This window comes from Eptatretus burgeri, chromosome 15 (assembly GCF_056783735.1).
Source record: "Eptatretus burgeri isolate ZD-2024b chromosome 15, Ebu_testis_v1, whole genome shotgun sequence".
Taxonomy (NCBI): domain Eukaryota; kingdom Metazoa; phylum Chordata; class Myxini; order Myxiniformes; family Myxinidae; genus Eptatretus; species Eptatretus burgeri.
Window position 1 is genome coordinate 46337268 of NC_140975.1, and position 27668 is coordinate 46364935.

General features: G+C 46.0%; 1 long non-coding RNA gene across 3 annotated transcripts; it reads right to left on the reverse strand.

Moving 5' to 3' along the window:
* Positions 1 to 3: 3 nt before the first annotated feature.
* LOC147012106 (uncharacterized) lies at positions 4 to 27668 on the reverse strand. 3 transcript variants are annotated; one of them, XR_015052029.1, is made up of 4 exons: positions 25884 to 27668; positions 25595 to 25702; positions 19152 to 19350; positions 4 to 1018 (listed from the first exon to the last, which is right to left on the reverse strand). It is a non-coding gene; the product is annotated as an uncharacterized LOC147012106 (long non-coding RNA). The 3 variants fall into 3 exon arrangements; XR_015052030.1 differs by lacking the exon at positions 25595 to 25702 and having other exon boundaries at positions 25884 to 26877; XR_015052031.1 differs by lacking the exons at positions 25595 to 25702; positions 25884 to 27668 and adding an exon at positions 24262 to 24280.

Consider the following 27668-nt stretch of genomic DNA (forward strand, 5'->3'; position numbering starts at 1 on the left):
AAATGGTTTATGGGTGAAAAGTTTATTTCCAGCTGAGGTGAAACCAACCCTTCTCTTCAATGCCACAGAGATAACCAGGTGAATCATTGGTGGTGAGAATGGGTGATAAAGAGGGGGGGGAGGGGGAGGTAACATCAACTGAGTTGTCCAGTTTAGGACAGAATGAAAAGATTTCATATCATCCCCCAAACAAAAGCATGATCATTTCTTTATGCACCTGTTTAACCCCACCCCAAACCTCCACACCAAATCTTGCTACTGTATATCCATCTTATCCACTCCTACATACTCCCCTACCTCCCATCCTTGTGTCTAAGCAGGATGTATGGCCTGAATGGTGCTCGCAGTCCTTTGGCATTTTTTTTTCCCCATGCCTTGTTTGTCCATCTCCATTTATTCCACCCATATGTCCTGCTGTTGGCATTTCCCCCCACTCTCTTTCTGTTGTTCCATTTGTTACGTGACATCCTGACTCCTGATCTGTTCTGTGTTCTCCCTCTTCTACGAGTCTCAACTTTGTATACAAAAAAGGGAGAAAAGACATTTCAGAACAATAATGCCAAAAAGGCAAAAGCAGAAAGCACCGCTTCATCAATATCAATTTCGAGCCACATTCACGCAGAATGTCACATAACACCAGACGGCACATTTGTCCTCATCAGAATATGTTTTATTTTTAAGTCAAGATAATGAAATCCCTCACATCATCACAAAGTCTGCATGAAAACATTTTTTTCTAAATCGCACTCAAAATACTGGAGGGAGGAGGTAGAGGGGGACGGTACTGCAGAACAGTTTTACAGTTAAGGGTTTGCAAACTTCGTGTCCACATTTTAAAAGCTCTCAATGACATAGGATTTCACTTCAGGCCTGTTTGTTTGTTTTTGCTGGCTCTTCAACAAGACAGGGGTTGTCCAACATTGCCTCACCTGTCATTAATCCACCCTCATTGCACATTGCATTCTTGCTGCGCAGCAGGTGTCCACAACAGGAATTGAAGATCATGTCTGTGCCACACCTGTAAGATTATAGTTCACACACTGATGCACATCGTTTGGACATCCTCCATCAACAAACGGTTAAGGCAGAATTTTTGAAGATCTTCGGGTTGAAGATACGTCACTATCACAATAAAGGCTGGACTGCAGGTATTTTAAGCTAAAACAGGAATCAATGTTGAACTTTCACCGCACTTTGAGACAATACTTGTGTTTTTTGGTTTCTCAGCAAGTATGAAAACAATATCAACAAGCATAAATATAAAGATAAAAATCCCAATATCAGGAAAAATAAAAAAGAAGTAAATACTCAAATTACTTTGTTTTAAAACTGTTTTTGAAGCATCCGAGAATAAATTAGAATGGCACTTGGGAGAGGGCATACCTCAACCAGGCTAAACAGTTTATGCTTTGTATCCCAATGATAGACCGGATCTGGATCCGGACCTGAACCCAAATCTCATCAGCTTTTTCCTATCACCTACTGAACTCATCCACCAAGTTGTCATAATCTGTCCACAACTTTTTGAAATACCAAGGTACATATCGTTTTTGGCCCCGTATAACAATTGTGATGAATCACTTAAAAATTATCGGATATGGATCTGCATCTGGCTCTTCACCAAAATTGAAACAATTTGTTCTTGTCACACACCCAACAAAAATGAAACAATTTGTTCTTGTCACACACCCAACCTGTCCACCAAGTTTCGTTTGAATACGTCCATAACCTTTTGAGACATCGTACTATATATTGGTTTTGGCTCTATCTATCAATGATGATGAATCGCATAAACAACCTTCCATTGTTATTAGTCCCCTACTGGAGAGAGAGGGATAGGAGGAAGGGAACAGAGAGAGGAGAGGGAGGGAGCAGAGAGAGGGATAGGAGGGAGGGAGCAGAGAGAAGAGGGAGGGAGTATAGAGAGAGGAGAGGGAGTAGAGAGAGAGAGAGAGGAGGGAGGGAGTAGAGAGAGGGATAGGAGGGAGGGAGCAGAGAGAGAAGAGGGAGGGAGTAGAGAGAGAGGAGGGAGGGAGTAGAGAGAGAGGAGGGAGGGAGTAGAGAGAGAGAGGAGGGAGGGAGTAGAGAGAGAGGAGGGAGGGAGTAGAGAGAGAGGAGGGAGGGAGTAGAGAGAGAGAGGAGGGAGGGAGTAGAGAGAGAGGAGGGAGGGAGTAGAGAGAGAGAGGAGGGAGGGAGCAGAGAGAGGGATAGGAGGGAGGGAGCAGAGAGAGAAGAGGGAGGGAGTAGAGAGAGGAGGGAGGGAGTAGAGAGAGAGAGGAGGGAGGGAGTAGAGAGAGAAGAGGGAGGGAGTAGAGAGAGAGAGAGGAGGGAGGGAGTAGAGAGAGAGAGAGGAGGGAGGGAGTAGAGACAGAGAGGAGGGAGGGAGTAGAGAGAGAGGAGGCAGGGAGTAGAGAGAGAGAGGAGGGTGCGAGTAGAGAGAGAGGTGGGAGGGAGTAGAGAGAGGAGGGAGGAAGCAGAGAGAGAAGAACGAAGGAGCAGAGAGAGAGAGGAGGAGGAAGGGAGCAGAGAGAGAGAGAGGAGGAAGGGAGCAGAGAGAGGAGGAAGAGAGAGGAGGAGAGGGAGGGAGCAGAGCGAGGAGGTAGGGAGGAGAGAGGAGGAGAGGGAGGGAGAAGAAGGAGGAGAGAGAGGAGGGAGGGTAGAGAGAGAGGAGGGAGGGAGGAGAGAAAGGAGGGAGGGAGGAGATGGGAGGGAAGGAGGAGATGGGAGGGAAGGAGGAGATGGGAGGGAAGGAGGAGATGGGAGGGAAGGAGGAGAGGCGAGGGAAGGAGGAGATGGGAGGGAAGTAGGAGATGGGAGGGCAGGAGGAGAGAGGAGGGAAGGAGGAGATGGGAGGGAAGGAGGAGAGAGAGGAGGGAAGGAGGAGAGAGAGGAGGGAAGGAGGAGAGAGAGGAGGGAGGGGGAGAGAAAGGAGGGAGGGAGGAGAGAAAGGAGGGAGGAGAGGAGAGGGGAGGGAGGAAGGAATGTCGGGGAGAGAGAAGAGGGTGGGAGGAAGGAAGGGAGGGGAGAGAGAAGAGGTAGGAAGGAAAGGAGGGGAGAGAGAAGAGGTCGGAAGGAAGGGAGGGGAGAGAGAAGAGGACGGACGGACGGAGGGAGGCGAGAGAGAGAGAGAGAGAGAGAGAGAGAGAGAGAGAGAGAGAGAGAGAGAGAGAGAGAGAGAGAGAGAGAGAGAGAGAGAGAGAGAGAGAGGACGGAGGGAGGGGAGAGAAAAGAGGACGTACAAAGGGAGAGGAGAGAGAAGAGGACTGACGGAGGGAGAGGAGAGAGAAGAGGATGGACGGAGGGAGGGGAGAGAGAAGAGGACGGACGGAGGGGAGAGAGAAGAGGACGGACGGAGGGGAGAGAGAAGAGGACGGACGGAGGGAGGGGAGAGAGAAGAGGATGGATGGAGGGAGGGGAGAGAGAAGAGGACGGACGGAGGGAGGGGAAAGTGAAGAGGACGGACGGAGGGAGGGGAGAGAGAAGATGAAGGAAGGAAGGGAGAGGAGAGAGAAGAGGATGGAAGGAGGGACGGAGAACAGGATGGAGGGAGTGGGCGGAGATGTGGTTGGAGGGAGGGGACAAAGAAGAGGACGGAAGGGAGGAGAGGTAGAAGAGGACGGAGGTAGGGGAGGGAGAAGAGGGCAGAAGGAGGGAGGGGAGAGAAAAGAGGACGGACGGAGTGTCGATGCAATTTCTCGAAAATTAGTATAATGGGTTTGAGGGTGATAAATACAATAGTAAATGTTGTCAATTAAAACTTGATATTAAAATAAAAATGTTGATTCTGAAATTGAAAATGTACTTTAATATGATATGATTCTATGGGCTTGAACATGTATCTATTTTAATTTTAATTATCATAATCATATTGTTGCGGTTGTGGAAATTCGCAAACCACCATTCAGGTCCCGTAGGTGAGATATCTCTGTAAGTACATGTGTAGTTAGCCCCAAACCCGTTGTATAGAGGGAATTTATGTGATCCATCCGGGCTGCGACGCTTTGAGATAGCCGTTTTTCTGTCTATCTTTATTTTGAACCAACCACACTCCAACCATCACACAACAACCACCAACCACAACGCCGCTTCACAACAACAACAACAACACCAACAGCCACGGTCTTTACCTTCAAAACTCGCTCCCGCAAACATTTCATCACCGCCATTCCAAACAGCACCATGGCCAGAAACCACCACCATAAACCCTCCATCACCTTCACCTCTCTCCTTCTACGGCCATTCCCGCACCACCTGTGAGCACCGAGCGTCAGGCTGTCCTGGGCTCGTACGGGACGCGCGCCGAGCCGCGAGTGCAAAATGCGGCCTTTCCAAGGAGAATTCGGATCAGGAATGCTACACGCCCACTTCTGATCCATCCAATCAGCAAGCGCGGGGCGGTTTGGCCCCGCCTCTAGGCGCGTCTGTGTGGAATCGAGATATGCAAATTGTAAGATCAGGGGAGATTCACGCCCCTTTTTCTCTCCATCCAATGGGCGAGCGTGGCTCCGCCCCCAAGCTCATTCTGATCCAGAAATTTGCATATGGGTTCTCCTGCCGGCCTATAAAGCGCCGAGCACAAGGCGAATCTGGGGAGAGTCGGCCTTGGAAGAGCGGAGAGTGGCAGAAAAGGCAGAGTCGGCCTTGGAAGAGCGGAGAGTGGCAGAAGAGTGGAGAGAGTTTTGGGCAGAGGCAGTTTGGAGCGAGGAGTGGAGTCGGGAGGCGAGGGCGTCCCGGTGGTTTTCGGCAGTCGGCTGAGGAGAATTGGGGGGAAGAGACCGAGGAGTTCGGGTCCGAGGAAAGGACGGCGACGAGGTCGCGGTGGAATCGCTCGTCACGGGACCCAAGCAAGCCAGCTATATCTTTCCCCAGAGCATCAACAATTCCCCCCCCCCTTTTTCCCCCGCGCTGAGATAGTGCGAAAAGGGGGCCCCGTTCCCACCCCACTCCAAGCAGTGCCAACGAAACCCGCGAAGGAGCATGAAGTCGGGGCACCGCCGCACTGCCACATTTGCGGCTCATCACAAAGACGCGGGTAGGACCCACCCGGTCTCGTGGACCTGACCGCTCTTTCAGGTCCCGCGCAAATATTGGCCCACAGGCCCCGTCTGCCCCCTTGTCTTTGAGGGTGGCCTTTTCTTTTGTTTCTGTGTAAACGTGTGTGTGTGGCGCCAGTCTGGTGAAGTTAAACTGTTAAGTGTTGCCGTGTGTCGGTCTTATTCAGTAGTATCTCTGCGTCATTGTTTCTTTTGTTACATCTGCTTTTTGTGCATAATTGTTTTAATTGTATATGTGTTCTCTCCGTGTGCCGCAGAATAAATGTGCATCATGTTGAACTGTTTTCCCGTTTCGCTTCGTCTTTTCTTTAATTGAATCTCCATCTTGCTTCACGTAAAGGGTTGGTAGTGGGCTTAATAAGCCCGAGAATTAATCGGAACCGTCGAGGCCGACGATAACACCGCTCGGTTATCCCGATAGTACGGAACGGATCGCTTAAGCGGCCCGTGTCCGGAGCCAACCTGCGGCGAGGTGCGATCGCCCGGTCTACCCTCCGCGTGGGTACTTCGGTAGGTCGAGTTTGGTGAACAACCCTATCCCACGCGGGTGGCCGATTGGCACGATCGTGGTGAGGCCGAAAGGCCCACCCGTGACTAGCTCCCGGCGTTAGTCCGAGAGGGTCACGACAGAATTGCCCGTCCGGTGGGCGACGTGCCGCGATTTGAGTCACGTGGCCGTTCGCACGCCGGCGGGCGCGAATTCGCAACAATATCTTTCCTTTGAATGGAATGATCGACCTGACTATTGAAAATGTGATGAGCAGGCCAACTTTTCAAGTAAGCTGGATTCAGTAAAAAAAGAATTGCCCATTATTGAAACATATATTTTACTTACTAAGGGATTTTATGACACTAGTACGTGCCCGTACGTACGTGGCCATACGTGCACAAAAAAAGAAAAAAGAAGAATTGTGACGTCAATCATGACATCATAGCACCGTGTGCTGTCATTGGTTTGGTAAATAAATGGCCATAGCTTGGGAACCACTTGTCCGATTAACATCAAACCTTGAAAAGGTACATACTCAGGGTCCCAGCAATATACCTAGCAAGTTTCAATTAGATCGGACCAGTGGTTGTCGAGAAACAGCGGTCGCAGACACACACGCACAGACAAACACACACACACACACACAGATATTTCCACGTGCATGCCCGTACGTGCGTGCCCGTACGTGTGTGGCTGTACGTGCGTTTCCTGCCAAGCGAGCAGTTCGTTCTTCATCCGTTTCAGCTGCACGACGCCTTGTCACGTGCGTAGCATTTCGTGTCAAGCGAGCAGCTCGTGCTTCGTCCGATTCCATTGTGCGTGCACGACGTGCAGCTTCGTTCCTTCGCTCTCGTAAACGACGACTGGATTGGGGCATTCTTTCAATTAGATCTGACCAACCATATCATAAATGGCCATAACTTGGGAAACAGCTGAAACGGATGAAGAAGAACGATATCAAACCTTGAAAAGGCACATACTCAGGTCCCCAGCGTAAATTGTGACATCATATCAAAAAAAAAGAAGAAAAAAAAAGAATTGTGATGATACTCGTGACGTCATAGCACCGTGTCCTGTCATTGGTTGGTAAATAAATGGCCATAACTTGGGAAGCACCTGTACGATTAATATCAAACCTTTAAAAGGCACATCCACAGGTCCCCAGCAATATTCCTGGCAAGTTTCAATAGGCACGCCCATAGGTGCGGGCCCGTTGGTGCGTGCCCGTAGGTGCGGGCCCGTATGTGCGTGCCTGTACGTGCGTGCCCATAGGTGCGGGCCCGTACGTGCGTGCCCGTACGTGCAAAAAATATATATATTTATATATATATATATATATATATATATATATATATATATATATATATATATATTGCGACATCAATAGTGATGTCATAGCACCATGTCCTGTCATTGGTTGATAAATAAATGGCCGTAACTTGGGAACTGCTCGTCCAATTAATATCAAACATTAAAAAGGCACATCCGCAGGGCCCCAGTAATATTCCTGGCAAGTTTCAATCAGATCGGACCAGTGGTTGTCGAGAAACGGCGGTCGCAGACACTCATACAGACACACACACACACACACACAGATTGCTGGAATTATAGATAGACTAGTTCACGAGTACATGCCCGTTAAAAAAAAAAAAAAAAAAACATTCAAAGCACGAGCAAGAAACAACAACCACACAGGCCGTTTCTTCACTCCAGCGTGCCCGTACGTGCGTACACCGTAAGTTCGCATATCGCAGTTACGATTCTTCACAAATTAGTTTTAATGGCAAATTATTCAATTAGCGCCAACGTATTTTGCGTTTTCGCAATGTCGTCGCAAGGAAAAACACAAACAGAAGACAAGAGAGAGAAAAAAAAAACGTTCATGCAAAAAAAAAAAAATTCTTCCTCGTTCGGAGCATACCAGCTCAATCTGATGTTACCGAAATTTATGCACCGTCTAATATGAAAACGATCATAACGTGGGGCATTGTGTTTATATATAAATGCGTATAAGAAATCGAGACATTATTAGAATACACGAAGTCATCACTCTCCGGAAGTCCATACATTGTAACCGTAATGGGGAATGCGGCTGAGGTTCCCTTCCCCCATCGGCCACGCCCACGCAGCAACGTGTCTCGTCATTGGTTGGAAAATAAATGGCTATAACTTGGGAAGCACTTGTCCTATTAATATCAAACCTTTAAAAGGCACATTCTCAGGTCCCCAGCAATATACCTGGCAAGTTTCAATTAGATCAGACCAGTGGTTGTTGATGATAAATATAAGGTACCAGCAAGCTGGATAGAGGAATGTTATTACAACTCAACTAAGAATGTTGGTCTAAGGAAATGTCCAGATGTATTCTAAAAACCCTGCTTGATTTATATTCCCTCGTCTGCGAAAGAAGCTGGTTGAACCTTTCCCCTTCCATACCATGAATTTTATGTGATCCATCTTGTGCATCCTTTGAGAAGAGGTACCCAAAGGATTTCAGTGTTGACATCATTCCTGTGCCGGGAGAGAGTCTACACATCTGGTCTTCAAATATACACTGCAATCCTTTGAAATTAAGCTGATTACTGCACAAAAGCTGGAAATGCTTTCCACCTGGAAATACATCGACCTGACAAACTGTGGCAGCAGCATTTAAAATGATAAAGAGCTGTATCTCACTGAACACTTGATACGAAATTAAAATTCTCCATGTATTTCAGAGATCTGAAACAAGTTTGTATTCCGATCACTCCCATGCGCATTTGTATATGTTTGTTTTTGTTTATTTTGTTTGTTAAATAAATGTTCAAATGTACAGGATGATTGAGAAATTTCTTCGATAGGAGGGAGGGGAGAGAGCAGAGGACAAACAGCGGGAGGGGAGAGAGACGAGGACGGACAGCGGGAGGGGAGAGAGACGAGGACAGACAGCGGGAGGGAGAGAGACGAAGACGGACAGCGGGAGGGGAGAGAGACGAGGACGGACAGCGGGAGGGGAGAGAGACGAGGACGGACAACGGGAGGGGAGAGAGACGAGGACAGACAGCGGGAGGGAGAGAGACGAAGACGGACAGCGGGAGGGGAGAGAGACGAGGACGGACAGCAGGAGGGGGAGAGAGGAGGACGGATGGAGAGAGGGGGAGAGAGAAGAGGACAGACGGAGGGAGGGGAGAGAGAAGAGGACGGACAGCGGGAGGGGGAGAGAGGAGGACGGACGGAGGGGGAGAGAGGAGGACGGACGGAGGGAGGGGGAGAGAGGACAGACGGAGAGAGGGGGAGAGAGGAGGACGGAGGGAGGGGAGAGAGAAGAGTATGGACGGAGGGAGGGGAGAGAGAAGAGGATGGACGGAGGGAGGGGAGAGAGAAGAGGACGGACAGAGGGAGGGGAGAGAGAAGAGGACGGATGGAGGGGAGAGAGAAGAGGACGGATGAAGGGGAGAGAGAAAAGGACTAAAGGAGGGGACAGAGAAGTGGGTGGACAGAGGGAGGGGACAAAGAAGGGGAAGAAGGGAGGGGACAGAGAAGAGGATGGAGGGATTTTTTTATGATGTCATAATTGCAAATGTAGAATGCTACATCTGAAGAGAATGAAAATTTCTGAGGGTCATCTCGGGATAAAATGGTCCACAGAAAATAATTTGATGATGTCATCGGTCACGTGATTTGACAGCCATATTGTTTAAAAACAAAATCCTTCAAAAACCTCTGAAGTGGCTGAACAGATTGAGGCGAATCTTTACAGGTATGACCACATGTCCATGAGGAACAAAACGTTCACACATATGTCATATGCCACATGGTTTGGCAGCCATATTGGATTTACCCTAAAACGTATTTTTAAAATCTTATTCTGCAGAATGGCTGGACAGATCAAGGGGAAACGTCACAAAAATGTTCCCCAAGCCTTGGGTGTACAAGTTTGTAAAGGAATAATTGATAGGTTCAATATTGGATTGAAGAAAAATATTAAATAATGTTTTCTCTTGAACCGCTTAATCAATAGACATGAAACTTCACAATTGTTATCTCGTAGTGACAGTGAATAATACATGTTTTAAATTTCAACTTGATCAGGCACATGGTAAGGCAGCCAGAATAATTTAAGTTTTTTTAATTTTTGTTCTTTTTTATTATTTATTTTAAATTTTGAAAAAGGCTCGCTTGGTTGTGCCTGGATGGGTTTGTGGCTCAAGGAGTAGCATCTAAAATGCGAATCCTATCAAGGTTCCTCCTGATGATTTCATCTTTGCTTTTTGCTTGTTTGGGTTTCTTCTGATTACTCCAATCCAGGACTACCTATTTGGTCTCCGTCCATTGGTCGGGTTGTCGGCGACTAAACCGTCTCCCCCACCAGGTTTTCTCGTGAGGAGGGTGTTTGGATATGGACACCCAGCAGGATTAAAAACAAAACCTGTCAAAGGGCAGAGGAGCTCCTTGTGAGCCAAGGGCCATCCATATCTAGTGCCCAACTGTGTCTGCGGACGTCCTCCTGCAGTTGGGTTACTTTTTTATCAGGAGGTTGGTGGCAGGATTTGCACTCCGGCCACCGTAAAACCCTTCATTCCGCAAAACACAAAAACGCAAAAAAATCTGAAAACCCACTCCGTGGGAGTACCTCCTGTGCAGCTTCCCTTCGCAGGGCAACTCACCGGATGATATGATTGGGGCAAAGCCTTCGGGACCCCCCATCTTTGATGATAGGAGGGAAACCATGGGGTAACATCCCTGGGTCAGATTGCGGGTGAGTGTGTCGGAGTGATGCTGAGGTGTCGTCCACCAGACGGCGGTCTCCTTGGGTTAACCTGAGGCGGTCCCTTCGGGTGGGTGCCTGGAATTTCCTAGCCCGAAGAGAGGATGATCACCTGTCTCTGTTATAATCTGAGCTCAAGCGTTTGGACATCAGGATTGCAGTTCTCTCTGAGGTTCGGAGACCGGATTGCGGCGAGATAATGGTGGGTGGTTACACCTGCTATTGGTCTGGTCGCTCTGGTGGTTACCATACTCAAGGAGTTGCTGTAGCTGTGTCCAATAAGCTGACCCCAATGAAAATTGAGGTAACACCGGTCAACGAGCGTATTATGAGATTAAGGATTCGTCACTCCTTAGGTGTCATTTCCCTGGTCTCTGTTTATGCTCCGACTGAGGCGAGTGATCTCACCGTGAAGGATGCATTCTACGCCACGCTCGAGTCTGTGGTTGATCAGTGTCCCAGACGAGATACACTTCTAGTCTTGGGGGATTTCAGTGCTTCAACTGAAACTGCTAGGGATGGTTATGAGATGTGTGTTGGTCCCCATGGGTCATGAACTATGAACCAGAATAGCACTAAGTTCCTTGACTTTGCAAGAAGTCATGGACTTAGGGTGGCTGGTTCATGGTTTCAGCACCCACAAGCTCATCGCTGGACTTGGTATTCCAACGCTGGCGGTGCGGCAAAGGAGATTGACCATGTCCTCATTGACGGTCGCTGGAGGATGATCCAGAACTGCAGGGTCTACCGGAGTGCTCAGTTCCTCAATACTGACCACAGGCTTATTGTAGCGACTCTGAAGCTGCACCTTAAATCCTGGAGAATGGTACCATCCCAGCCGAGGTTGGATGTTGGCAAGCTCAGGGATGAGAGAGTAGCTGAGGAGTTTGCGAACAGACTGAGTGGACACTTGGGGGGTCTGGGTGCTTTGGGGTGTCCTGAAGAGTTGTGGAGCGCCTTCAAGACCACCGTCCTTGATGTTGCCGGTGGATGTCTTGGAACTCACCGCAGGGCAAAGAAGAATTTTGTCTCTCAAAGGACACTGGATACCATTGACCAGAGTCACAGGGCCAGGATGAATGGCAGAGCTGAGCAGTTCAGGGAGCTGAGGCGTCCAACTGTACGTGCACTGAGGGTGGACAAGGAGGCCTATGTGCGAGGAATCTGTGAGGGGGTAGAGCATCACCTGTGGACAGGTGATTCTCGTCCCGCTTACAGGGGAATTCGTGCATTGCGTTCATCCAAGCCCATCCCTCGGAGCACTGCAGTTAGAGCAGAGAGTGGTAGGCTCTTGACAGAGGAGTCTGAAGTGAAGGCCCGCTGGGCCGGTTACTTTGAGCGGTTGTACCAGGCTGATCCCCCAGCTGTCGAGTTGAACATCAAGGGTGTTACAATCCCTGTTGCTGACCCTCGAATCAACTGTGGTCCACCTTCGCTTGTGGAAACACGGGCTGCGGTGAACCGGTTGAAACAGGGCTAAGCTCCAGGGATCTGTGGCATCCATGCTGAAGTTCTCAAGGCTGGTGGAAATGCTGCACTCGTGTTGTTGCATGCAGTTTTGTGCTCTGCCTGGAACACAGGCATCATCCCAACTGATTGGAAGAGGGGCCTTGTTGTTCCTCTCTGGAAAGGGAAGGGTGATCGCCAAGACTGCAACAACTACTGAGGGGTGACGCTGCTTTCAGTGCCAGGCAAGGTCTTTGCTCGGATAATTCTTGATGGGGTTCGCCACCATCTGCCCTGAGCACCAGCGTCCAGAGCAGTCATGTTTTACACCAAAGAGGTCAAGGATTGACCGTATCCTTGCTCTTCGTGTCCTCACCGAATGCAGATGAGAGTTTCGGCAGGGGCTGCTTGCATCCTATGTTGATGTCTGTAAAGTGTTCGATTCAGTGAATCGGGATGTCCTCTGGAGGATTCTTGGTCTTCGGCGGGTGCCACCAAAACTGATCGATCTGATGTCTGAACTCTACTCTGGTACTGAGAGTGCTGTGAAGTGTGGTGGTACCATCTCTGACTTATTTCCAGTTGTTACTGGAGTTCGTCAGGGGTGTGTACTGGCCCCCACACTTTTCAGCACTTGTATGGACTGGATTTTAGGGAGGATGTCGGAGAGATCAAGCTGCGGTGTATCGTTTGGGAATGTCAAGATCTCGGACCTTGATTTTGCAGATGATGCAGTCATCTTTGCGGAGACTTTAGATATCCTTTTGGGGGCCCTCGAGGTGCTGAATGAGGAGTCGGAGCCGCTGGGATTACAGGTTTCTTGGGTCAAAACTAAGATCCAGGCTTTCGGTGACATCTTGGATGCTGCTGTTCTGTGTTTGTGGTGAGGATGTTGAGGTCATGGAGAGATTCACTTACCTTGGCAGTGATATTCATGTCTCTGCTGGCTGTGAGTCAGAGGTCAATAGACGTTTGGGTCGGGCCTGGGGAGTAATGGATTCACTGGATCATGGGGTGTGGCGCTGCCGGTACCTGTGCGGGAGGACGAAAGTCCGAGTCTTCAGGTCCTTGGTACTTTCAGTCTTGCTCGATGGATGCGAGACTTGGACTCTGACCAAGGATCTGAGATGGAGACTTAATTCCTTTGGTACCAGGTCTCTTCGGAGAATCCTTGGCTATCGCTGGTCGGATTTTGTGTCCAACGAGCGGTTGCTGAGAGAGACTCGGATGAGATGTGTTACCTGCATAGTCCGTGAGCGTCAGTTGCGGCTGTATGGACATGTGGCTCGTTTTCCTGACGCTGATCCTGCTCACCAGATTCTCTCAGCGGGGGAGTCTCGTGAGTGGAGGAGGCCAGTGGGCCGACCACGTGCCTCGTGCTTGCAGCAGGCTGACCATCATCTCAAGGAGATGGGGATGGGCCTGGCATCTGCCTGGGGGATGGCCAGACGGAGGCCCCTGGAGTACCGGCGGAAAGTGGACGCAGCGATGCGCTGTTCTGGCACATGCTCCCATACCTGACCTGACCTATTCTAAATTCAGTTGAATAATACTGAAAAACGTCATGGATCAGGGTCAGGTGTCCAAATCAAAGTGGGACGTCTTGGTACCAAGTCATCACTGCCTGCAGTTATAAAGTGGCAGTTGTAATTATGCCTCTTATTAATTGCATAACACACCAGCATACAAACGCCACACAAAATACACCACACAAAACAAGTTTTTCTTTGTATTTATCTACGCCGAAGTGATGATATGATGATCAGGCATTTGATGATATGAGTGAGGAAAATGAAGAAAAAACAAAAACTTTATTGTGAAGAAAATGTTGCGGCCTGTTTTAACTTAAGGCATTTTGTTGAGCAGGCCAAAAAAAATGGTGAATTAAGACCACAACAAGAAACAGCGAGGTATCCAAGGATGATGCCTTGATGAAGGATAATTAAACAAAGCTGTTAATTATCTTCAAAAGGGGTGTTCAATTAACCGAAACACAATTTTCACTCATGTGCTTCCTTGGGGTTTTCTTAGTATGTGTGTAAAGTTTCAGGCTGCTGGGTTTATTGGTTTTGAAGTTATGGAGGACACACACACACACGCACACACACACGCACACGCACACGCACACATTGCTGGAATTATAGATAGATGAAATCGGTAGAGCCTCAAAACGAACGAAACACATTGGGTTGGAGAGTTTTGTCATCTTCATTTTGGTTATGGTATCGGTGTGAGCGTGTGTTAATTGCAAACAACTTTTTATTTCCCAAACATTCATTGGGATTGGTAGGTGACATGTATTGCAAAGCAATTCTCGCTTTTCTTAAATAATCTCATCACGTCGACGAATGTAGCACAACGATCTTACAAACGGCACTAATTGACCTTTCATCAGCGTATGATATGGTATGCCAACATGGTCTTGTGTTGAAAGATGCCAGCCTTTTCCAGTGCCAATCCACAATGAGTGTCCTTTCTTGTATGCTTAGCAATCAAGGATATAGGGTTTCCCTCGGAATGCCTGGTGGTGCCTTAATGGCTAGAGTGGGGGGCTTGGGATCCTAGAATCCTGAGTTCAAATCCTGCTTGTTTGTTGAATTAATACCAGGTGGGGTTGACTCCACCTGCCATCCTTCTGAGGTCGGCAAAATGAGTGCCAGCTTGCTGGTATCCTGTGTCGGAGTGGCGATCTGTCCAGAATTGTGCCCAAGAGCCAAGGAGACTGCCTAGGTAGCACCAACGCTCTGCACAGAGTATGGTCCCGATGGATGGATGGACTCGGAGAGCAAACAAGCTCCATGAGGACTCTGAATGATAGCTTTCCCTAAGGGTCTGTCTTCGCTACAATTCTCTTCAACATATATGTAAGCGACATGCCTTGTACCACATCCAGAAGGGTTATCTCTGCAGATGGTCTTGCCCTTGCTACCCAAGCAATCAACCTTGAAGATCTCATCAGTACCCTGTCCCAGCACTTCAAGGTAATGGAACAATATTTCATCTTCTGGTACCTCCGCCCAAACCCAACAAAGACTACAGTTACTGCTTTCCATCTCAGCAACCAACTGACTAACAGCAAACTCAAGGTTTCCTTTTGTGGCAAACCAGTCAACAACGAACTGTTCTCCAAATACCTTGGAGTCACCCTGCATCACAACCACAGGTCATGACATTTCACTGAAACCAGAGAGTTGGTGTTAAAGCCACCCAATGCTCGCCTGTTTATACATTTATCGCTTTTAAAAGACTAGTCTAATAATATTTTTTATAAAGCATTGCAGTGAAGTCTGATCCAAATAATTTTAAAGCAATATATGTATTTGTATATTGTAATCAGTAAACTAGTACACATATTAAATGAATGGTAAGCGTCTCGTATAAACAGGCGAGCATTGGGTGGCTTTGACACCATCTCAGGTTGAAATAAAAAAAAAAATTTAATCATTTGTTAATTCCAACTTCACTACACCAATAATATACCCCAAAGGAACCTCCATGCCAAATATCAGCATCCTAGTCCACATATCAAATGAATGGGAAGCTTCTAAATAATTTGCACCAAAAACTTTAACGTTGATGTGCTACAAAAAAGTTAAGTTCAAAACAGGTCAAAAATTTTAAACATTTGAAATTCTTTTTTAATTTCAACTTCACTACATCAATAATATACCCCAAAGGAACCTCCATGCTAAATGTCAGCATCCTAGTCCACATATTGAATGAATGGCAAGCTTCCAAATAACTTGCACCAAAAACTTTAACATTTTCATGCTGTCACTGACGCTAACGCTCACGCCAGGGGTATCGTTATAGCTGTCTGTTCTTCAAACAGGCGAGCTAAAAAAATGAACAAAATTTCCATCAAAATTCGTTTTAAAACTGAGAAGTTTAATATCTTTGCCAAATGTTGTGCTGTGGATTCATGTTCAACTTAATGAAGAACCTTATGGTCTCTTGAACTATGGCAATCATTAGAACACAGTATTGAGGGAAGAGTCCCATGAAATATGCTCATGAAGGGTGTAAAGTGCATACATGAAAAGATACAGTTCGAACTATGTTCTTCATTTGAGCGATGAGCGTGGGACTCAGCATTCAATGTGATACATCTTGTGACAAAACAATCTTTTCCTGGTCATTAAAACAATCATTATGCAGACGTTTACAGAGTGATTGTGAAAATGGTTGCCGTGGAAGCAGCAGTGACAATGTACATCTCGTAGCTTGTACACGTTGCTGCGTTTGATCCTGGGGAGTAATTCCTGAAAAATCTATACACTGTATTTGGATTATTCTCGACATCTTTGTTCTTTGATCGTTTTACACTTCTTTCTAATTTTTTTTTCACAATTCTCTTTATTCATTCCAATTCTTGATTTTTCTTCTCTTTCAACTGTTTTCCATCTTTCATCAGAAGAAGTGAATTATTGCAGAAAGTTTCCTGTAAGGCTCACTTGGCTGCACCTGGATGAGGGTGTGGAGTAGCGGCTGAAACTCGAATCCTATCCAGGTTCTTCCCGATAACTCCATCTTTGCTCTTTACCTCTTCAGGTCTTCCATTTCATTGTTTTCACTTCAAATGAATACGTATTTACATGTAAATTCAGTCTTTACAGAAACCTCAATGATGCAAATATGTGCCAGTTGAAGACAGCCACCAAACAAGTTGGGTTTTAAAGTCCACAAACCAGGATTGATATCTCTCCTATGCTTTCATAAAATAGTTTTCAGTGTTGGAACAAATTCTTTCAGAACTGTTAGCAAGCTCAATTTATATTTGTATTCCCTTGAATAAAACATTCATCTGTCTGAAGTCCCATCAATCATCTATATCAAAACAACTGTTGATTATGGATCTTGCTCTATCCCTGACAATGTTTATATGTCTTGTTTATATGTCAGTCGTTATATGGTGCTTAACAGTTTATTTGTGTGCACAAATCATTACTCGATCTCTCTACACTGTGAGGTTTAACAGTTATTGCATTTGCAAAATAGAAGGGGTGGATACTCTGCTGGACTAGGGTGTCTAGTTGAAAGCACTGGCTTCATATCAACTCATCCTTCACTCCCCATCCGCTGTTTGAAACAAGTGGTAGCTGCAGAGAAAGGATACAAGCTGTTCTCCCGATCAGGGCTTGGTGGTGTGCTTTCCTGATGTGTTGCTGGAGGGCATCATGCAGAGGCGGCAACATTCCCAGTTCCTTCACCCCTTTCTGGAATCGTCTGCTCCTTGCCCCGTTAACATCTGTTACTTGAGAATTGGGCAAGTACAGGTGACGGATGAAGGCTTCAGCTTCAGGTGCTGTGTCTACAGTAAGATCGCCAATTTGAATATTGTTCAGGGGTTCAGGATTGGAAAGAAATGTTTTCCATGCTTGCTTTTTCCAATTCCATATGTGCTGCTGACTGTATCTCAGCCTGTCACTGCATGAAAAGCAGAGTGGTTTCTGTGGATAGGGTTGGTAGGTCAACATCATGTACCTTGACAAAAAGGCACTGCCTACCTGTCCCAGATCGAAACCAAACTTCCTTGCTGAGCAAGTAAACAAGTAGAACCAGGATATCTGTCTCTGTACACAACAACCAGCCTTTCAAATCCCTCCTGCCAAGCATGAGTTGATCGTAGAAAGTGAACATCTCCTCCTGACAATCCCTGTACATCTTCCCTGTTGGTAAATCCTCCTCCTACCAACACTTCATAGCCATCAAGTGAGTCTGCCTTTGCCAATTGCTGTTCTGACAAGAACTCAGCAAGATTTCCTTTGTTTTCCCCCCAAAGGACATCTGCCACCACCATGCTTCACAGTGGGGATGGTGTTCTTTGGGTTGTGTGCTGCGTTGGCTTTGCGCCAAACTTAATGTTTTGCATTTAGGCCAAAAAGTTCCATCTTGGTTTCGTCAGACCACAAAACTTTTTGCCACATGGCTTGCAAATCTCTGCAGTGATTTTTTGAGAACCTCAAACAGGTCCTCAAGGTGGACTTTTTTGAGTAATGGCTTCCTACTTGTCATCCTATCGCACAGGCCAGACATGTGGAGTGCTTGGGATATTGTTGTCACATGCACACAGTGACCAGTCTTTGCTATCAAGGCATGTGGCTCTTTCAAAGTTGCAATTGGCCTTTTGGTGGCCTCTCCGATCAGTATTCTCCTTCCTTGGCCATCCAGTTTGGATGGATCTAGGCAGGGTATTGGTGGTGCCATTTGCCTTCCACTTTTTAATGATTGTCTTAACTGTGCCCCAAGGGATATCCAAGGCCTTTGAAATATTTTTATACCCATCCCCTGATCTGTACCTTTCCACAACTTCATCCCGGAGGTCTTTTGAAAGCCCCTCAGTTCTCATGATTGAGTCTTTGCTGTGAAATGCACTACCCAGCAGAGGAAACCTTCAGCAACAGCTGATTTTATTCTGAAATAATCAGAGTCATGACAATTTGACACAGGTGGAGGCCAATTAATTTGGTGTGTGATTCTTGAAGGTAACTGGTTACACCTGAGCTCATTTACAATTTATACTATTAAGGTGGGGGGGTGGACATTCTAGTTTTGTATTTTAAATTTATTTTCTGAAATTTGTCGAATTTGTTTTTCACCTGGAAGTTGTGGGTTACGATGTGTAAATAAAAGTGGGGAAAAAGTCTGATTTGATGCAATTTCATTCCAGGCTAAAAATCAACAAAAGGTAAAAAGTTTGAGAGGTATAGACTTTCTATAGGCACTGTAGGTCGGCGATTCAACTAAATATTAAACATAGGTAGGCTTTCAACCCAATGTCTCAACACACTTAAAACTGAGAAAGATCCTCTCTCCCTCGTCTCAGATCATTCAAGCTCACTGTATCTTTTCTGCACATTTGTAGGTCTTGCCTCTATCTGGAAGGTTAACTCAACAAAAATTACCGGTTCTTTTTGCTGTGTTCACTCCCCCATTCCTATACCCCATTTACCCTTCTGCACTTTGCTCTGTGTTCACTTCAATATCAAAGCAACAGATGACAACCCTCGACTTTATAAGCAAGAGTTGCAGGCATTCTCTTTGAACTCATCCAATGCTTTTGCCTGTCTGAAAGCCGACCTTGCTTCATCATGTATAAACAACTTTGCTCCTGGACAAAGCTTTTTGTTGATCTTTGCAAGAGTTTAAAGAGAGACAAACGTTTTCTATGATATTGAACAACACTCAACAGAACTTCACCAGGCATTTCATTTTGTGCTAATGAGTTCCCTTAACAGGGATGGTAACAGCTAATTGAAAGTACCTTATCATTCATAAATTCTAACCACATCCATATTCTCTCAAGAAATGTTTCTCAAATGACGAAACAAACACGTGTAAGGTAGATGAAAACTGCTCGAGCTGAGCTCCACCCCATATTATTAGTAATGAAACATTGTAATTGTTCTCATACCTGACATAGGCACCAAACACTCCGAGCTCACTGACACACAACTCTGGACGAGATAGTGTGTTGGGACGAATCGGTACATTCCATACTGGAGGAGGTCGCAGGCGGTGCATGAGGATAAAGGCAGTACGGTCTGTTCTTTGCAGCCCTCTCTCGTTGGATTCAAAAAAGTGTACAATGTCTTCGTCATACAGGTTGTTACCTGTGGACAATAATTACTCTCAGTGTATGTACACGTCCATCTATCTTCCATCGATATACGTATACATCTTATACTAATAAGTGTGTGTGTGTGTGTGTGTGTGTGTGTGTGTGTGTGTGTGTGTGTGTGTGTGTGTGTGTGTGTGTGTGTGTGTGTGTGTGTGTGTGTGTGTGTGTGCGCGTGCGTGCATCAGTGTGTGTATCCTCCAGAACTACAAAACTCTAAAACCTAGCAGCCTGAAACTTTGCATGTAAACTAAGAAAACTCCAAGGAAGTGCAGGAGTGAAAGTTGGGTGTTTGGCTTAATTAAAACACCCCTTTTGAAGATATTGTTGTGGGACGGGGGTTAGTGGCGAGAACGGCCACTAGGTGGGGGAGGTTTGCGTCGTCTCCCACCAAACTCCCCGGAATTGTAGGCCATCGCTCGGATAACTCCGCGAGCCGGCGGGTCGTTTAACCGACCGTGGTCGCCAATATTTCAACCGCCTAGCATAGGGTCTATTTGTCTATAACCAATTTACCTAATTAACTACACGATTTCGACTATCGGCACGTCATGCTCGAACTGGGTCACTCTACCGACTGCGGTAGAGTTTCAACTACTGACTACCAACTCCGGTTCGGGTGCAGCCAAGCGGAAACTGCCAAAGCCATGCCGGCTGGAATGAACGGATTATTATCGGGTATAAAAACCCGGCTAAACTCAGATCCGAACCATGCTGGACCAATTCAAGAAGGGACGGAAGCGAACGGGGGGCATTTCTAACAAGTTTTATTTATTGTAAATGAAGACACAAAGCAAGACTTAACGCGAATATGCAAGAAGTATTTACAATGATCCAAAAACACTTATTCAGTTCTACTTAAAGACGGGCCCACATACATACACACACACACACACAAATAAATAGAAAACCCAGAGTCTTTATTGGACCCTCGCAGCCGTGGAGAGAGACAAGCTGAGGGTTATTCGGTGGGTACCTGGCCGTCGGAGGGAAAGGAGTACTCTGCAATGCGGCACCTGCCAAAGGTCGTCGGTTTGGTCCCAGTCACACGTGTGGGACTCGTGGCTCGTGGCGGAGCTCGCGTGGCGAATAGTCGGGGTCAAAACCAGCCAAGAACTCCTCGTAACAGCCACCGTGAACAACTGGTTCTTCAGCCACCGTGAACAAAACTGGCCCCTCATAACCGCTGCTCATAACCACTCCTCGTAACCACACAAGAACTCTCGTCCACAGAACTTCTCCTTTCACTACTCCACACAGCCCTCACACTCCTCTTCCTTCCTCAAACGCGCCCCTCTCTTAAATATGAGAGGCAAAAAAGAATGCCTTCGTATGGGGCGGAGTTCCGTGAAGCATGCACCAGTGTCTGCCTTGATTGGACAAGGTTCCACGGCATGCCTTTCCGGGACGGGGCCTTGGCCCCTGCCGGGAAACCCCAGCCAATCTTCCATGTGCGTTCATACTTAATGAGTAACAGTATCAATATTGCACACACAGGCCGTCGTGCAAGAGTTACAACGTTTGTGGAAGGAACGTTGGTGGAAGCGGCAAGGAACGCCTGCAAGACCCTGCCTTGGCAAGTCAGAGTGCTTGTAGACAGCGGGTGGGTCGTGGATCGTGATGGGGAATGGATGGTTGTTGGTTGTTCGTTGGAGGGTTCGTTGGATGTAAAGATTTAATAATCTAACAAAAAAGAAATCGCAACGCACGCCTTTGATTCTCCCACTAGACAAAAGGAAAGGGATCTGACTACACACATACTTAACGACATAACTGACTTTTGGAACATCTGTATGTTGAATGCAAATGGTTTTCAGATCCGTAACAATATTTTATGGCCTAATTTAGTTATCCTTTATCAATGCTCATCCTTGGTCACCTTGCTGGGGTCTTAATTCGCCATTATTTTGTTTGGCCTGCTCAACAATGCCTCGACTTGGAACAGGCCCCAATGATTTATTGATGATCAAGCGCTAAAAAATGTTTTTTTCACTTTCCTCTATCATCGAATGCCTCATCTTCATACCTTAAATCACTTGTAAATGCCCAGAGATGCAAGTGGTTTTTATTTCATTTCTGCAAATACGATAACCTCTAGAATCTCTTAACCTTAACCTTTTTGTGTGATCTGCTTTCATTATCCACCCATCACTTTGACCAAGTTACATATAAAAATAAAAATAACGTCCATTTATCTCATGTTTGAAGATCCTCCATGTTGGTTCGACCTGTGAAAAGCATCGAATGATATTTTGTTTTCTTAGTGACTTGATATATTTTTGAATTAAATTTTGCTAATTTTTCACTTGAATTCTATATTTTAAAAACTATATTTAAAGGTAAACCTTTGTGGTTCTCCTTTTCATATACTTTATCCATGCAGAACTTGGAACAGGCCGCGTTTGCTGCACAGGAGTGGAGGCTACTCACCCGGAGGATTTAAAAAGCTTAGCGGAGGACCAACCAACCATGGTGTTTTGATAGCAAAGATAATGACCTTTAAATGTGCAAAAACAAATTTAACTGATATTTTAATGGAGTAAGGTATGCCAGATGCCTGGTGTTGGCTTAATGGTTAGGGTGGTGGGCTTGGGATCTTCGGATCCTGAATTCAAATCCCCCTTGGCTGTTGAATTAATACCAGGTGTCATCGGAAGGATGACTCTGCCTGTCATCCTTCCGAGGTCGGCAAAATGAGTGCCAGCTTGCTGGTATCCTGTTTCGGAGTGGTGACTTGTCCAGGATTGTGCCCAATAACCAAGGAGACTGCTTAGGTAGCACCAACACTCTGCACAGAGTATGGTCCCAATGGATGGATATGCCAGGAACATATGATGCCAAGAATTGCTACTTGGGTTACACACTACCTTGGTACAGCCAGGATGGAATTTCAGTCGTACAGTTTATTTTAACTTTTAACCTCAGCAGTGTATGAGCGATCGCGTTTTCCTTTGTCCTCATGACTGTTTCTAAAGCAATTGATTATTTTATAATCGGCTTTGCTTAAGAAAGGTTATGTGCTTTCTCTTTGTGAGTTTCAAAGCAAAATAAATTCGAAAACACCCGATTTCCAAGCAGTTTGCCGTATTAACACATTTTTCAGATTACAACCAAATTTTTTCAACCTGCCACACAATAATTAGTAGCTGTTTATGAAGATTAATGTTTATGCACATCTCCCTGAAACATCTATAATATATCAAGCACCTGTATGTGTGTTGTTCAAATAGCATAACATATTCTCTCTGCTAACTACCTTCCCCAAACCTCTGTCTCTGTCTCTTTCTCTCTTTCTCTCTTTCTCTCTTTCTCTCTTTCTCTCTTTCTCTCTTTCTCTCTTTCTCTCTTTCTCTCTTTCTCTCTTTCTCTATCTCTATCTCTATCTCTCTCTCCCACTCCCTTCTCGCACCCCTCCCTCCCAGAGTGTATAGTGATGTGTGGTGAGGCATCGCTCTCCTCTCCCCCCCCCCTTCCTTGCTTCCTCCCCCCTTCCCTTCCTCTCTCTCCCTCCTCCCCTTCCTCGCTGCTTTATTTTGCAGTCGGGTGGCTCCCATAAAAAGAAGGAAATAAACAAGAAGCGAACATTGACGAAAACAACTTGTGAAAGTTGCATCCAAAGCAGCCTTAACTCAACAGCAAGAAGCAAGAAGAGTAGCAAATGCAGCAGAAATGGCTGCATCTAGAGCAGCTGTAACTCCTGAAGACCAAGAAAGAAGACGAGAGGAAAACACTGCAACAAAAGCTGCATCCAGAGCATCTGAAACTCCTCAAGAGCAAGAAAGATGATGAGAGGAAAACACTGCAGCAAAAGCTGCATCCAGAGCAGCCTTAATTCCTGAAGAGCAAGAAAGAAGGGAGGCAAATGCAAAAAGGAATGGCTGCATCCAGGAACCAGCCCTGGAGAGAAAAAGAAAAGTCTGCATTCTCCTACAATCCTGCCTTGGATTATGTTTCTGATCCAATAGTTGCTGTTGGCTCAATGTCAATTATTTGCATGCACTGTGATGCCATGAAATGGACAGGTGAAGTTCCAGGGATATGCTGCAACAGTTGCAAGGTTCGGCTGCCCCAAATGAATACTCCTGAAGCGCTTTGTACATTGTTAACAGTCAACACTCCAAATGCAAGTCATTTCCAAAGCAATATCAGAAGTTACAACTCATGCTTCAACATGACATATTTCGGCACCACAAAAGAGATCAGTGAATCTAGCTACATGCCCACATTTGAAATACAGGAGCAGGTTTATCATTAGATTGGCAGTCTACAGCCACTACCAAATTAAGAGCCAAACTTCCTGCAGATCTACTTCATTTGGTGACAATACAAAGCAGGCTAAACAGAACTGAAACAATCATTCCAACCAAGCTGGAGATGGTGTTGCAGTTGCAAGAAATGCTCCACAAGGAGAACAACTATGTACAGAGTCTCAAGTGTGCCACGGACAAGATGACACCAGAGTATAAAGTTGTCATTCATTCAGGCAAAACTTCAGCTGGGGAGCATGAGCAGCACTTCATTGCACCATCCACATCAGAAGTGGCTGTCATCCTGGCTGGTGAACAACATGGCAATTGAGACATTGTGCTGCAACTCAGAAACGACTCCCTCCAGAAAATTGCTGAGATACACCGATCATATAATGCACTTCAGTATCCACTAATTTTCTAGCAGAGTGATGATGGATACAATTTTGAACTGCAAAAAAGCAAACCCAGAAACAGCACTGCCAAGTGAAAATAAGATTTCTGCCATAGACTTTTTATGCCTGCAAGATTATGCTGCGAGCTGGAAATTTCAATCACATCTTGCGATTCAAAGATCTTTTCCACCAAGATTGAGGCAGAAAGGCTGAGGATTCATTCAAAAGAAACAAAATAAACTCTGAGTCAAAAACTATGTTCACCTCAAGGATGCCATGAACAATGATGGAAATGCTGCCAATGTTGGCCAATTGGTCATCTTGCCTTCCAGTTTCACAGGTGGTTCACTACATGCATGAGCGCACTCAGGATGCCAAGACATATGTGTGAAACTATGGCCGACCTGATCTCTTCATCACCTTCACCTGCAACCCAGCTTGGGAGTAAGTGGCCAATGAACTGATGCCAGGCAAAAAAAAAACACAGCATTGCCATGATTTGCTGGCAAGAGTATTCTGACAAAAAAATGAAGGCATTGATGAATGTCATCGCCAAGTGAACGATTTTTGGAGCAATTAAGTGCTGCATGTACACAATGAAGTGGCAAAAGTGTGGCTTGCCACATGCCCATATTCTGACTTGGCTTCAAGATGAACTTCATGTGCACAGAGTGGATGACTTCATCAGTGCTGAACGTCCAGACCCAGAAATTGATACACTCCTGTTCAGCACTATCAAAGCACAGATGGTGCATGTTTCCTGTAGAAACATCAATCCAAACTCACCATGCATGAAAAATAACAAATGCACAAAAAGGTACCTTTGACACATTTTGAAAGACAGACTGGACAAGACGGATACCCACTGCATCGTCGGAGAAAACCAGAAGATGGTGGATTGACAACAACCATCAGAGTTCGTGGTTGTGAGGTTGAAGTTGACAACAGGTGGATTGTTTCATACTGTCCACTCCTCACATGGCCATTCAGTGCACACATCAATGTTGAGTACTGCCAATCTGCAAAATCCATCAAATATGTGTGCAAGTATGTCAATAAAGGATCTGACATGGCTGTGTTTGGTCTGACAATGGATGGGACTGTGCATGATGAGGTTCGGCAATATGAATTGGGAAGCTACATCAGCAGTGAAGCCATCTAGAGGATCCTGAACGTCCCAATTCATGAGCGACATCCCATTGTGGTTCATCTCAGTGCACTCCTTGAGAATGGCCAGAGAGTATACATCACTGAGGAAAATGTACATGAGCGCATCCAAGTTCCACAAGACACAACTCTCCTGCTTTCTTCGATCTCTGCCAGGATGATGAATTTGCTCCTGAACTGTTGTATCATCAGATACCCACTGACTACACATGAAATATTGACAGCAAGAAGTGGGTTTTCCGCAGAGCAGGACAAACTGTACCAGACCAGCGAGACATCAAAACAAGTGATGCACTTGGTCGTGTGTACACGGGACATACATCTTTAAAATTTTGAATGCTTTTACCTGAGACTGCTTCTGCATGAGGTCAAACGTCCAACATCATTTGAGGACTAGTAAACAGTGGATTCCACAATCTGTGAAACTTACAAACAGGCTTGCCAGCTCAGAGAACTCCTGGAGGATGACACACACTGGAACAGCACATTGGAGGAGGCATTGGAGGAGGCAAGTGGCACTTGGTGGTCTTTCTGGGTACTGCCGGTGGAAGTGGAAAAAAATTTCTTATCAATCTCCTTTTGGCAAAAATCTGGCAGAGAAACATCATTGCCCTTGCAGTGGCATCATCAGGCATTGCTGCCACACTGTTGACAGAAGGAAGAACAGCTCACTCAGTCATCAAGTTACTCTTAAATCTGCCAAGTATGGAGGCACCAACCTGCAACATTGATGGAGGCACTGGCAAAGCAAAGGTCCTGCAGGAGTGCCAGTTCATTGTCTAGGATGAATGTATGATGTCTCACAAAGCTTCCTTAGAGGTTCTTGATCGCGCCCTGCAAGATCTTCGACATAATGTTAAACATTTTTCCTGTTTGCAAGAGTTTTCCAACATTTCAAATTCCAACAGGAAAGAACATCATATTTCCTGTTGAAATGTATGGATGTGAGTCGTGAACAGTGAAGAATAAAGAAAGGAAGAAGATTGACAGTTTTGAAATGTGGTGGTGGAGGCTAATGTTAACAACTTCATGGACTGCAAGAAAACCGAGAGAGAGCAATCAGAGATTGCAGAATCTCACCAGGACTTCTGTGTGGTGTATTTTCTGTGCAAATAAATGTAAGGTTGGACTAAATGAAAGATCATTAATGACAAATGAAGGGTCTAAATGGTCTCGTTGTAAAGATGTAAAGGTCTAAAATGGTCTCAATGGGTCTTCCTGGTGTTGGCTCACTGGTTAGGGTAGCGGCTTGGGATCCAAGGATCTTGAGTTCAAGCCACGTTGGCCACTGAATTAATACACACCAGGGGGTTGACTCAGCCTGTCATCCTTCTGAGGTCGGCAAATTGAGTACCAGCTTGGTGGGATATTTGAGCCATTCGAGGTCAGAAAATCATCTATGGCAGCGGGTAGATGAGGCACGAATTAGCGACTGCTAATATACTTGCAGAACGGTAAGAAGTGCACTCCGCCTTATGGGGGGGACTGGTTAAAGCGAACACCGCGATCTTAGGACTGGAAACCACTGTAGATTATTTCTGCCATCGAGAGGCAAATGCCCGAGTACGCTCAATCAGATGATAAAATGGGTCTTTTCAGTCAACTGGGTCTTTTGGGTCCTTGACTTTTCAGTCATCTAGATCTTTGGGGTCTTCTGGGCCTTATGCGTCTTTGGGGTATGAAAGGGTTTTCAACAGTTGAAGGAGTCTCTGCAGTCTAAGGGGTCGAAAAGGTACATTCTAATAGTACGTAATTAGAAGACATATGTGTGTGAAGTCAGGGTGCAACTGACGTTCAAACAGTACATAATTAATAGACATATAGTCACACGACTTCATGGCTTCATGGACTGACCATGCTACTTTTTTTGTATACATTGTCGAGAATTGTATGAGAGCTAACACACAACGCACAACAAGGGGAGCAGGAGAGAAGAGGGGCAGGAGAGGGAAGGACATAACAGTGGGGAACAGAGACATTAGGAGATCTATGGAAGAGAGAGGGATCTATGGAAGACAGCCGAAGAAGGACTTTGCATGACGGAGGATGGCCAGTCGTTGACTGTTTTAGAGGCCAGGTAGGAAATCCGGCTTTCCCAGGAAGGATCATGGCAGATAGTGAAACCCAAAAGCTTGAATAAAAGGACTTCTTCCAGAGGATTATTGAGAAAGTAGATGGGGGGGGCGGTTCCAAATGGTCCTTTCAGAGAGACATAGTGAGAGTGTGAGATTTGTCAGGATTGAAAGACATGTTCCACGTGTTGGACCAGTTTGTGATTTTATCCAGATCTGCAGAGAACGAAGAAGCTGATGCTTGCTGGACTGAGGAATGACAGGTAGTACAGCAGAGGGTGGAGTGATCAGCAAAGAGATAAAAAGGATTTTCCAGAGAGTCTGAGAGATCATTGATGAAAACCAAAAAAAGAATAGGGCCCAGAATGCTGCCTTGAGGAACTCAGCCTGGACAGGAAGAGGGGATGAAAGAACTCCATTTAGGGCCACATG